The sequence below is a fragment of the Petaurus breviceps genome, unplaced genomic scaffold (assembly GCF_028583685.1).
Source record: "Petaurus breviceps papuanus isolate PSGF00001 unplaced genomic scaffold, PetGlider_PUasm1.0 139, whole genome shotgun sequence".
Taxonomy (NCBI): Eukaryota; Metazoa; Chordata; class Mammalia; order Diprotodontia; family Petauridae; genus Petaurus; species Petaurus breviceps.
In genome coordinates, this window is record NW_027185697.1 from 21908025 (window position 1) to 21915486 (window position 7462).

General features: G+C 37.1%; 1 pseudogene; it reads right to left on the reverse strand.

Annotated features, from left to right (window-relative positions):
- Nucleotides 1-5506: 5506 nt before the first annotated feature.
- Nucleotides 5507-5958, reverse strand: LOC138146260 (large ribosomal subunit protein eL30 pseudogene; annotated as a pseudogene).
- Between the last annotated feature and the right edge of the window lie 1504 nt (nucleotides 5959-7462).

A 7462-nucleotide genomic window follows, 5' to 3' on the forward strand; every position in this document is an offset into this window, starting at 1 on the left:
TCTCCATCTCCATCTCCATCTCCATCTCCATCTCCATCTCCATCTCCTTCTCCATCCCTATCTCTATCTATATGGAGAGTGATGGAGACACAAACCTGGAACAGATTTCCCCCTTGATTTAACATCAATATTCTATGCATTCAGCCATGCAGCCTCAAGGATTTCACAAGATATTTCTACATAAATATTCCAGATATAGGTACCCAAAGGGCTGAGTAAAGGAACTTGTTAGAATTATTTAGTCTTGCATATATTACACATTTTGACTTCCACAGGAGTCATTGAGTAAAGGATATTATATGGAATAAAACTTTCATGTAGTTCATATAGAGAATTCATGGTTGAATAAACTCCCTTTACCTTTTGCAAGTTGCAAAATATTTAGCAACTAAAATTCTCATAAAGTTCCCAAGGACATCTAGAGATAAGATAACTTGCCTGAGGATATATAAGCAGTATATGTCAAAGGCAGAAATTGAATTTAGGTCAAACTGGCTTATGGGTGAATCATATACATCCACTCACTGAAGGACTTCACAAGATAACTCCATATCACTTTTAAGAGTGTACTCAGATGCAATCAGAACATTGGTGTCCACAAAAGGGGCATATAGAGAATCTTGCTATTTATAAGAAATCTCTTTTTAAATTGGACTCCATAGAGAATATCCTCTTGCAAACAGCTTTGGTAATGATGGCCAACATATTCTGTTCTCTTATACCTCACATAATGTTAAGAATTAGAGTCACCAAACAAAATCATTTCCTTTGTTTCTTTTCTTAAAAAATTGTATGATTTTGACATTTCCGCCTCAGTGGAGACATTTTGGTTTCCTCCAGCAGATGCTTTTCTGTAGTTAAACAACAACAACAAAATTCATTTCTAATTAGGTAATGCAGTTTGAAAATGTTTTACAATGTGAAATGCAGGACTAAAAAATGCCTTATTGAGAAAGAATTAAAACCAAAAGAATAAATTTACCAGTTTTGCTATATAACTGACCGGTTTTTGGAATGATACTAGGCTTTTCATCATTCATGTATGGAGTTAGCTTGTTTTTAATAAAACAAAAATATTAAAAAAGAATGTGAAAGATATATTACACTTGGATCCTTGAAAATATCACCCACAGGAAATTCTACAAGTCATGAATAAGGGAGGTGACAAGGTCTAACAGTAGGTTTCAGTTGGGTGAGGTGGGGGCAGGCAGAAAATTTACAAGTTTCATCTCCCTAGCAAGAAGGGCTCTTTCTGCCAAGGTGAGCTGACACAAGCACAAAAATGAGAAGGCTGTAAATTTTTCTTAAACAAGATCTATGACTTCTTTTAGATGATGGAATCTACTCTAGCCATCATCTCTAAAATACATGTACAAAAATAATGAAATTCCCCATTACATATGACTTATTTATGTTTTGTGTGTATATAGGTCTATGAATCATGCATGTATGTGATTATAATGGTCAAGTTTTAGTGGATTAACCAAGAATAATGATTGCACAAGAACCTGCAAAATCCTAGTGATAATTTTTAAAATTGAATATTCTCTACTATCCTTTCGAATATTCTCTTCCAAAATTTAGAGGCATTTTGGTAAATGCTAGGGTCCCAAGGAATACACATACATCACCAAGTATCTCTATAATCTTTCTTCAGCCTCCCTTTTGGGGTTGAACTTAGAATAATGCTCTTTACGTTCCAGCGAACTGCATCATTCTCTAATTCCTATCAATGTCCAGGATGGAATTTTCCCATGTGTGGATCCTTTGCTGTTACTGTTGTCAATATTTGAATCACCACCCTACCATTCTATGCTAGCTGAAATTCTCTTTGAATCCTTTCTCTAAGGCCCACCTCAAATTCTACCTGACCCAGGATGTTTCTTCTGATTTCCTCTCTAAGGAATTGTTTTCTCTTTTGGAAGTCAAACAGATGTCAGTCTGGCCCTCTAGGATGTACACATCAGAAATCATTTTATACTATTTTCATCTACACTTAAATTGTGTGTTGTTTTCTTGTTGTTTAGTCATTTTCAAATATGTGCTGCCCTTTGTGACCCCTTTTGGGGTTTTCTTGGCAAAGACATTTTCTCTATTTTACTATTTCTTTTACCATTTCTTTCTCTACCTCATTTTTACAGATCAGAAAACTGAAGCAAACAGTGTTAAGTGAATTGTTCAGAGTCACAGAGCCAATAAGTGTCTGAAGTCAGATGTAAACCTAGATATACACACACACATGCCCCCCATGCAAAAACAGACATATGTAAGTGTGTAAGTACACATATGCATGCATGCAGAGCTATATATATTGTTCACGTTCCCATACACACAAACACATATTGTACATATATGCACACATGTAGACACACATATATGTTTATGAACACACACCTTAGAGGTGATCTTATCCATCCTCTCATTTAACAGATGAAGAAACTGAGGCACAGAAATATTTTCTTAAGTGACCTGATAAGGTTACATAGTGACAAAATCGGGTTACCAAATTAAATCTAGTCTTATCCATTCACTGTCATATAAATTTCTTGAAATGAGGGAATATGTCTTATCAACAGGGCTAATAAATTATCTCCCCTGCCCCAAGCATCTAGTATTCATTCAGCATGTGGCTTAATAAAGTCGAATTCCTGAACTTGCTAGTTGACCCCTTTTAAAGAATAGTTAATCCCCATAATAGCAATTTCCCCTTGATTCATGGCACTATTACCAGTTAATTGAGAAGAGTTATGAATAATCAGGAATTTGCATAATAAAAATAAATGAAGTCATAACATTTTAAAATTAGGGTCTTATCTAGTTATTCATGGTAAGTAAATCCTTAAGCCAGCAAGTATTGCCTCAATACCACCAACATAAGAACATCTAGATTTTTGTCCTAGCATTTTCTTCTTGAAGCCAAAAAGGAAAAAAAAAACAACCTTGGAAAAATCATTTTCCCAAATCCCAGAAACCTTCTTGTAAACCCCAGTTCATGCCAACACCATCTAAAGGTGACTGCTTTCTCCCTTTAAGCTATCTCTAGCACTTTATACTTCTCTCTTGTCAACATAATAACTGACCTCATTTTTTTTTACCTTCCTGTGTCTAAATTGCATTCTGCTATAGAATGTGAGTCACTTAACAGCAAGGTCTATGTATCTTTTAAAATTTATATCCTCAGGGACCAAGGGAATACTTTAAGCATAATAGCATCTTAATATGTGTTTCCTGGACAGAGCAGAAAATTGGTCAATATCAAAATGTCTGGCTATATGATGGTGTCCCAGTGTTTTACATAACAAGGTCTTCAAAGGGAGAAAAATGAAAAAAAGAAGCCATCCTTTCTGGAGGAATCATATAAATTTAGAGCTTGAAAGGGATTTACCTCCCAGAAAGGGAGATGTCATGTTGTTGTGATTTTCAGTAAAAAGGTCAAGAAAGGGGAGAGGATATGTTGTTGTGTGAGAAATAAGGAACACTTTGACTCAGTTTTTGGGAAGAAGATCAAGGGGTAATAAGGCAGAAAAATATATACATATATAAATAATACATATACATACATTTATGTATATATACACCCATATATAAATAAACAAAAATGTATGTATACATATATATGTATATGCATGTATAAACATATAATACATATGCATATACACATGTATATGTGTATGTGTGTATGTATGTGTGTGTGTATATTGTGGCTAGGTTGTGACCTAATTGAAATCCCAAAAGGAGGAGTCTTTATTAGGTTCTAGATGCAAAAGGGAGTCATTGCGGTTAATTAGTTTGAGGCACAATGTATGGGAAACATGCTGTGCTAATGGAAAACCATTTAAGCAGATGGAGGAAGAATGTCAAAAACAGGCTTTAATTCAAAAAGTATTTTTTAACCACCAGCTACATGATGGTGTAGTGTGCTTTTGGCATTGCAAAGAAAAAAGCAAAAAATTAGTTTCTATTCACAGGGAACTTAAATTCTACTATTCTATTAGAGAAAAATGCTAGGTCCACATGACAGCAAATGCAAAGCACATATCAAATAAAAGACAGGGTCTTGAAATTTAGCTTGGAAGAAACAGAGCAGGTTGTAGCTAAGAATTTCAAAATACTAAACCAGGTGGCTAAGGAAAGCTGGTGTGTATCACCATCAATGAAAAGGTGCCTTGCATGGAGTATTTAGAGAGAAGAAGGGGTTAATATTCATCCCCAGTAGATAATGGCACTATCTGCCTTAACTGCCCTGAGAAGATCCAGAGTGTTTATAAAGCAAGAGTCAGACCAAGGTAATCCTACAGACCTTGGGAAGAATATTGTCCCATTGCCTGATTGTCAAAGGAGAAATTTCTTTCCTGTGGGTTTTCTGTGTCTCTTTTTGAAAATGGTAACTTATAGTTTACTAGGTGACATAGTGGAGTAAGGACAACTTGACTTCAAATTAGGCCTCAAATATTTCCTAGCTGTGTGACCCTGGGCAAGTCACTTAACTCTGCTTTCCTCAGTTTCCTCAATGGCAAAATAAGCTGGAAAAGGAAATGGTGAACCATGTCAGTATCTTTTCCAAGAAAACCCCAAATAGGGTCGTGAAGAGTTGAACATGACTAAAACAACTAAATAATAACAACAATTGTTAGGAAGCCTAAAAGTATAATGCTTTTGAACATGACACTCATCCCAAAGACCAGTGACAAGAAATTCAATCCATGTTGGTGGAGATGAATAATGCCCTGCCCTATGTGAGGAGTGGGGGGAATTAGCAAGAGAGGGAGAAAAGTATAAAATCTTTAGTCTCCTCACAGTTCCTGTCAATTTGCTTCAAATCTTCAAGCTTCAAATGTTTCAGGCCCTAAAGTCCCTTAAGTGTTTCTGTTTTCCAGCTTGAGAGGGAAGATGCAGGAGGCTGTTCTCACTTCAGGTGCCTGAAGGAAATGTTCTGGGAGGACATTAGGGGAGTTTGAAGTGTCCATCATGTCTCTATATTTTTATAGTGCTATAATGGAAAATTTTGGGAATTTCCTTTTGATGGGGTCCTTGAGTGCTATAAAGCCAAGCACGAGCAGTTGTAAGCAGCTTTTCAAGGTTCTGACTACACAGTATAGTGAACTTTCTATTTATTCAGTAACAAATCAGAGCAAAACATTCACAGAAAATTAAAATACACCATTCATCATGTCACATCTCCACAACTTATCACTAAAATGGCCACATAGTTTTGACCAAAGTGGTCACATAGTTCTAAACAAAGTAAAATTATTTAGTAATTCAATCATACAATCATTCTTATGGAGGCTTGCCTTAAGGGACACAAAGTAGAAATGTCAAAATCCTCCACCCATGTTCTATAATCAAGTTACAATATCATCAGTCACTACTCAGTACCCTCTTAAGGGGTAGTGAAAAGTGCAAAGCCATCCACTCCTAGGTCACAAGTAAGTTACAATTTCATCAGTCATCATTAAATACCCAAGCAAAGGTCTTTTCTTTAAAAAAAAAAAAACAAAAAGAAAAACGAGTTTTGGCCTGCTTTATTAAAGTATACTTTTATACAGTTTACTTTTCACTGGTCTGTTCTGGCATGCTTCTAATGATATCAGAATCACCTGGATCAATGATAGTTAGTGTACATACTCTGTAATACTTCCCACATGCTGTACCTAAATCAATGTTATTGCCACTGTAGAGATGTACACCAGTTTTGGCCAACATAGCTTAATATTCGGTCTCTGATTTCCTCAAGGCTGGGCAGTTGTTGGCTAAGATGACCAATCTGGCTTTGCCTTGTCTGATCATTTTCAGGGTCTGTTTGTAGCCTAGCATGTATTTGCCGCTTTTCATGACCAGCTGGAGCCTAGAGTTGATGGACTTCAGCGACTTTTTCGTCTTCTTTGCAGCCACCATCTTCCTGCCTGTGGTGCGCGAGGACCCTCAGCCAGAGACGTGCTGCCAAAATGTTCGGGAAGCGAGAAAAGGCAAAGGTCTTTTCATATTGACTTAAGGTAGGCTCTCAGCTTCCATGGTTCCTCTTCCATGGTCCCAACTCCTGCCCAATTCTAACCAATTGCCACCTGAGTTCAAAGGCAGACAGTTCCCAGTTCCTTGTCCAGCTCTTCATGCAGTTCCTGCTTCACACTGAAGCTCACAATGTCCAGTCCACCTTATGTCCTTCATAGTTTCTGTTCCTGGGAAGAGAAAGCTTAACAGAGCCACAACAATATCTACATACGTCAGGCTTAGCAGAATTACAACTATTACAACAATATTCACACACATAGTGTGACACTATCATCTCTATTCACTTTTTTTGTCTGTGAAATCCAAATAGACCCAAAACAGACAGACAAAGTACCAACACCATAGTCATGCTTCCTCTGGCAGCTCTGCCTGGTTCTTGGTAGCTCTCAGAAGGAGTTTGCCTGACTCTTTGAATGAGCTCTGCCACCACAAGCTGTGTTCTCAAAAACAAAATCACTTTCTAAATCACTTCCTTCAGCCTCCATGTAGCTTGCTCCAAGAAATCCTTTCTCAGTTCTCAATTCTCATTTCTCTTCTCAGTTCTTCTCAATTCTCAGTCAAGTCTTCAGTCCAGCAGTAGCAGTGTAGCCTCCAGATGCTCGCTGAGAGAAATTCTGTCTCTCTGTCTCTGTCTCTCTGTCTCTGTCTCTCTCTGTGTCTGTCTGTCTGTCTGTCTGTCTCTCTCTCTCTCTCTCTCTCTCTCTCTCTCAGTGGCCGCTCTGCCCCAATGATGCTTGCCCAACAAGTTCTGATTCTCCCAGTTGGGGGCTTTTTCTTATATATTGTATTACCTCCTCCTTATTTAGCCCTTTCCTATTATGTCATCAACAAGGGTTCATTCTGTTTCTTAACAAATGCTTGATGTAATTAATTTGAAATTAAGTGCTACGTAGCTATTAGATTGCCAATATAAATGGATCTTCAAATTTCACTACTATTACAGGTTCCTGTGTTTGAACCACAGTTTGTAAAATCAAATTTCTCCCTAGCATCAAATCTTCCTAGCTTCAAAACACAGTCTCAGGCAGTTTCTCTCTAACTCAAGGGCAGCATACTCTAAAAAATACTTAGCTCTCCTCCTGATACAGTGTCGAGGTGCACTTATAGAATTCAGTAGTTTCATCCAACTGTCTACTGGCTAAAGGAGCTGTGTACTGGGTTATATATGTCATATATATTCTATACTCAGTCATATGTATAAACCCTAGCTCATTATATACATACAGAATCCCTTGTTATATAAGTTTATTCCAAATATCTGTCTTGTCTAACAAGACATTTATGGGGACTTCCTGAGTTTTCTCAGTCAACCCTGATTGCTAGCTAACTAAGTGACATTTGAAGTCTAAAACCATACCTCCAGGCAGCCCCACTTGGGCTATTTCCCATTGAATTATGGGCAATATACTTGTGAAGTAAATATTAAAAGTGCATTTTCCTTTAAGAACTG